Source organism: Peromyscus leucopus, chromosome 19 (genome assembly GCF_004664715.2).
Source record: "Peromyscus leucopus breed LL Stock chromosome 19, UCI_PerLeu_2.1, whole genome shotgun sequence".
Taxonomy (NCBI): Eukaryota; Metazoa; Chordata; class Mammalia; order Rodentia; family Cricetidae; genus Peromyscus; species Peromyscus leucopus.
Genome location: NC_051079.1, coordinates 10,938,352 through 10,944,890, shown reverse-complemented (window position 1 = coordinate 10,944,890; position 6,539 = coordinate 10,938,352).

The following is a 6,539-nucleotide window of genomic DNA, read 5'->3' as shown; positions in this document are numbered from 1 at the left end:
GTTCGTTTTTGAGACTTTAATTTTTTTTTTTTCTCTTTTCAAGACAGGGTCTCTTTGTATAGCTCTGGCTGTCCTGGAACTTGCTTTGTAGGCCAGACTAGCCTCAAACTCAGAGAACGCCTGCATCTGCTTCTGCTGGAATTAAAGGCATGTACCACCATGGCCAGCCGACACTTTTAATTTTATTTTATGTTGTTTAATCTTATGATGCTGGGCCTTGTCTCTCAGGCAAACACTCAGTCATTAAGCTGTAACTCAGCTCCCTTTTTGCCTAGTTTTCGGTTTTGATTGTTGTTGTTTTTGAACATGGGCCTTACAGTGCAGCCCTGGCTGGCCTGGAGCTTACTATGTAGGCCAAACTGGCCTGGAATTCTCAGAGATCTGCCTGCCTCTTCACCCTGAATGCTGGAATTAAAGACAAGCACCAATGTAGGCAGAGTTTCCCTGTCCTGCAGCCACTTTCAAACACACTGAGGCTTATATTAATTATAAATGCTTGGTCAATAGCTCAGGCTTATTACTAATTAGCTTTTACATTTTAAGTTAATCCATATTCCTTATTTACACTCTACCATGTGGCAGTACCTTTATTAACATGGCATATTTATCTCCTGCTCCCTCTGCATCTGGCTGGCAACTCCAGGCTCTGCCCTTCTTCCTCCCTGAATTCTCCTTGTCTGGCTCTCCTCCCTAAACTTATTCTGTTCAGCTATTGGCCAGTCAGCGTCTTTATTAAACCAATCCCTGTGACATATATTCACACAGTGTAAAGGAATATTCCATAGTACACCAACATGCCTGGCCTAGCCATAAGCTAATGAATAGGTTTACAGTATCGAGTATGTATTCTCTCCTTTTGACCAGGCCTAAAATCCAATCAGAAATCAGTTGGTTAATCCCAGAACAGTCATGTCACTATTACACCAGTGATAGGCAATTTTTGCAGGTAGAGTTTTTGTTAGAAGTAAATGGATGGAATGGACAGTGACGCCTACCAGGTGGAGTTAAACACATGTTCTGTCTCTGACTTAACTCATTCTGCAGGCATTTAATGAGGGAGCCTACTTGGTGTCAAATAGATCACTAGTCATCAGGGGCAGGATAAGGGATGTTCTAGTTAGTTAGTTAGCATTAACTGCGAATTTGACCCAGTCTAGAAAGTAACTGGGGAATTGCCTTTATCAGGTTGTTCTCTGGGCTTGTGTATGACAATGAGAAGTTGTCTTGGTTGTTTGTCGATGAAGGAGAGTATAGCCCACTGCAGGCAGCACCTCTCTCCAGGTGGTCCTGAGCTATATAAGAAAGCTACCTAAACATGAGCCTGGGAGTGAGCCAGAAAACAACGGTCCTCCATGGTCTCTGCTTCAGCCTCCTGCCTTGAGTTCCTTCCATGAACTCCTCGATAATGGACCGTGACTTGGAGGTGAAGCCTAATAATTTGCTTTTGGTTGGAATGTTTTATCGTAGGAACAAGAAGGAAACCAGGACAGACCAAGGAGTGGACAGCTACTGGTTCTGGCCGCCGAGCGCCTCTTCACCCTCACTGTCCTCCTCTTTAGGTGGATTCTTTTTTTCATCTCTGAGTTTAAGAGACTCTTCTGACTGACTACTGTGGACCTCGGTGGTGAAGGCAATGCAGTGTATGTTTTTGTGTGTTTCCATGACACACAGTGACTCTGGAGTGCTACCTCTCACTGTGGCCTTTTCAACCTCATGGCCCTCCCTTTTCATGGAGTCACAGCGTTCCCAGCACCTACCTCTTAGTGGATGATGCACTTCCTCTTTACCTCCTGCCTTTACAGCTCACAGCATTTTACCAACACTTCCTTTTTCTCTTGCATAATCTATTCAGTTAGTCCGTGGTTTACACCAAAACTGACACCTCTTTCCTGTCCTCAAGGCTTTTATTCTGATAGATAAGCTCTTAAGAAAATAATACCTTTAGCTGGGCGGTGGTGGTGCACACCTTTAATTCCAGCACTTGGGAGGCAAATCTCTGAGTTCGAGGCCAGCCTGGTCCGAAGAGAGAGAGTTACAGGACAACCAGGGCTACACAGAGAAACCCTGTCTCAAAAAATCCTCTCCCCAAAAAGAAAAGAAAACTTTTATAATAAAGTATATCATCAGTGATCAGAATCTATGAAAGGAATGAGGATGCTGACTTCCCCCAGAGTATAAGGAAGGAGAGAGCAAGAATGAACTTTCTGGAGTTAGAGATGTAGCTCACAGTTGGTAGAGTGCTTTCCCAGCATACAGAAAACTGGGTTTCATATCCAGCACAACAGAAACTGAGTGTGGCTGTGCCTATCTGTAATCCCAGCTCTGGGGAGGTGGAGGCAGGAGGATCAGAAATTCAAAAGTCTTCAGCAGCTATGTAGCAGATTTGAGGCCTGCCTGCTTGACACACCTAGGCCTATCTTAAAAAGTTACAAATACCAGCATGGTGGTGAAGGCCTTTAACCCCGGCACTTTGGAGGCATAGGCAGGTGGATTTCTGTGAGTTTGAGCACAGCCTTCTCTACATACCAAGTTCCAGAACAACCAGGGCTATGTAGAGAGACCCTGTCTCAAAAATAAAAGTAGAAAATAAAAAAGGTAGAAAAAGGCAGAAAAAAAAAAAAAAAAACCCAGAAAACAGCATTCCATAGCTAGTCATGATGAAGCACGTCTTTAATCTCGGCACTCAGGGGGTGGAGATAGGACATCCTCTGTGAGTTGAAGCCTGTCTACTTGGGGAGTTCCAGGACAACCAGGACTATATAGTGAGACTCTGCTAGGAGGAGGAGGAGGAAGAGGAGGAGAGAAGACATTTCAGTTTCAAATGGAAGGAAAATCCAAGTGTTCCAGACAGATGGGGATGGCTGGGCTGTGGTGAGCACAGACGAGGGGGCAGGAAGCCCCACGCTCCGGCTCTGAAAGCTTCATTCAGTTCCCTGATGCTCGGGTTTCCAGCACACAGCACTCAGCAGAGGGAGGGGAGACTGGAGACGAGGCAGTGCGAACACCAAAGCGGCCTTGGTTGTATTTTCAGGTGGCTTCTGTGGCTTTACTGACCCAGTTCAGAGCTTGAGCAAGTCAGTGACATGGCCACATCGGCAGTTCTGTCACGTCATCCTCTCCCCAAGTTGTCTTGCGTCAGACTCACCTGAGAAGCCTGTTGAAATGGCTTGACGCCAAGATACCAGACTTCAGTGTCTGGGTGAGTTATGAAAGCAACACGTTAGCTGGCTGAGGTGGTGCCCTCAGGAAGCGAACTCAGGAGGATGGCTGAGAGTGCCATGAGGCCAGCTCGGGGTATACAGAAAGACCTTTGCTCAGAAAGGGAAAGCAAACAATAGCTCATCAAAATGGAAACCAAACCAGACAACCAACCAGACAAACACCTTACACTTTAGACAGTCCCCAGCGGCCGCACTCAGGGCTCAGTGGGCCATTCCTGGAGAAGCAGTTCAGTGGTGTCTACGGCAGCCCGCTCTGTACGTCATAGTGGCAACAGCACACCTGCCAGGCGGCAGGAGAGCCACTTACACTCTGGCCCTGAAACATGGGTATCTCCATGCTTACATGGATCACTTCATAAATTCTCACCTATAATCCTATGGGAGTAACAATGACTTATAACACTCTACAGAAACATCTGAGATGTGATCTTGAATAGTCTGTAGCACCTTCACAATGATAAAATGAAAAATCGTTTCTTTTGTAGAAGGCAGTACTTAGGGATGGAAACCAGGGCCTTACACATGCTAGGCATATGCTCTGTATTAAGCTGTCTTCAGAGCTTTATTATTATTATTATTATTATTATTATTATTATTATTATTACTATTAATTTTACTTACTTTTTTTTGAGACAGGGTTTCTCTGTATAGTTTTGGTGCCTGTTCTGGATCTCGCTCTGTAGCCCAGGCTGACCTCAAACTCACAGAGGTCCACCTGGCTCTGCCTCCGAGTGCTGGGATTAAAGATGAGCACCACCACACAGAAGGCTGAAAAGATCGGGGTCCCTTTGGCCATTGCCCACTCTCAGGCCTTATCACTCTGTATTAAACTCTGTCTATATTCTACACCTAAAGAACTGGCAGGCAACAATAAAAATACAAACCAGTGCTGAGTGTAGTGGCAACTATCTATGATGCCAGCAAGGCAAAAGGATCATGAATTTGTGGTTAGCCTTTGCATCAGCTCCTGTGTCCAGGATCCTGCCCTGCTTGAGTTCCTGTCCTGACTTTCTTCAATAATGAACAGCAATATGGAAGTGTAAGTCAAATAAACCCTTTCCTCCCCAACCTGCTTTTTGGTCATGGTGTTTCATCACAGCAATAGAAACCCTAACTAAGACAGTATTAAAGTTTAAAGTCTGCATTCGTAAATCCCTGAGATGATACAAAGTACAGGAAAAAAAGGAAAACTAGGTCTTTAAAGCACAGCCTTAAGATCTCACAGCAGAGCCTTGGGAGAGGGATCATCAACATAGTGTTGTTCCCACACCACAAAAAGTCAGAGTAATGAAAGTACCTCCAGAAAAAGCATTTATGAATTTTATTATCCCATTTCACAAATGGAAAACTGAAGTGTATAAATAGATGTGGGACAATTTATTTATAGTCTGCGCCCCCATAATTAGAAACATAAGGCAGTTGAGAAATAGATGCATGGAAACTATGGTAGCAGTTACAGGTTAATGATCTAAAGCTGGCAAGAGAAAATGATAGATGGATTTTAGGAACCCCTGGGAAGGACAGAGCTAAGAACTGTTTGTAAAAATACAGCTTTTTCCTAGCTCTTTCCTTGAGACAATGACAACTCAGTAACAAGGATGGGACAGGCAGAAGAGTTGAGAATAGATTTCTTGTAGCTGAGGGTGGCCTTGAACTCCTGCTCCTCCTGTTTCTGAGTGCTGGGATTGCTGGTGTGTGCCACCACAGCCACCTTGTCACTTTTTAAATCACCTCAAATTTCAAATTACTTGTATCATATGAAACACAGTTTGTATTGTGCTCAGGTGTGGAAGGAAACTAGAAAAAGAAAGTTTTTTTGTTTGTTTTAAAGAAAAAGGAAAAACGGCAGAACACTCTTTGCATTTGGCTCTTTTCTGTCCTGTTAGCGCTTGGTCATTTGCTTCTACATAAGAGGAAAGTGGGGCAGCATGGAGGCGGTGGGGAGGTGTGGTCCACTTAGTGATTATAGACCACGGACTCCTGGGCTAGGCTACATCTCTAGATACCACAATGAGCTCACACCTGAACTTGCCAGCCTTAGCATCCTGGAAGCTGAGGAGGGTCATCCTCTGCCCCTTTACAGCGGGCAGCAGATGCTGTAGGAAGAGACATCATAGATCAGCAGGCGCCAGACTTTGACCTTAATTTGAGGACATTAAAGAAAACCATTAAACCAGGTGTGGCAGCACTCAGGAGGCAAAGGCAGGAAGACCAGAAATTGGAGGTCATCTTGGGCTACGCAGTGAGCTCCAGGGCAGACTTGGGTATGTGAAATGCCTCCTCTCAAAAATATATGCATTTTCCTCCTTCAGTGCAAAACATCAAGATAACACATCATCACTGGCAATAAAAAACTCATTAAAACAACAATGTGAGTATATAAAAGGTCATATGAAGAGAACTAACTTACATTTATCCATAAATTCTTCAAAGCATTAGGTAATTAGACCCAAAAGGATCAAAATATGCCATAATTGCTTTTTAGTCTGCGTCTAGCTTGAATGCACTGCATTAGCCTGTTTTCTTCTTCTCTTGACCCTAATGTAAAACTGGCTGCCCTTCTGTTATGTGAGCCCGAAGCTTTGGAAATGCCAGTGCTGCTGCAGTGAGGGAACGAACCGGTGACCATAGACACAATGATGCAAGCTGTCAGACGGGATACACTATTTCATTTTTATATCGAGCCTCATCAAAGACCATCCTACTGAATTAAAGCAACACTACACAAAGAAATGGCAAAGGTCTGAAGAGGGCACATGCCAATAAGCCCAAAGCTTCGGAGGCTGAGGCAGGGAGATCAGTAGTTTGAGGTTGGCCCAAGCCACATTGTAAATTTGAGGCAAGTTTGAGCTATGCATCGAGACCTTTTCTCTCAAAAGAACAAAAATAAACCGGGCATAGTGGCACACACCTTAATTCCAGTACTAGCACTTGAGGGGCAGAAACGGGAGGGATCTTTTTGAGTTTGAGGCCAGCCTGGTCTATATAGCAAGTTCCACTACATAGTGAGACCCTGTCTCAAAAGACCAAAAACAAAACCCCAAACCCAACAAGAAAAAACAAAAGTATTTGCCTTGTACACAATATATACATGAATATTAAAATATGACACAGTATCTCAGAAATGTGTGAACTTTTTATATGTCAATTAAAATTAACTTTGGCTGGGCTGTGGTGGTGCACGCCTTTAATTCCAGCACTTGGGGAGGAAGAGGCAGGCGGAGCTCTGTAAGTTTGAGGTGAACTCACAGAAAGTCTGTCTCGAAAACCAAAAAAAAAAAAAAAAAAAAAAAAAAAAATTAATAATAATTATAACTT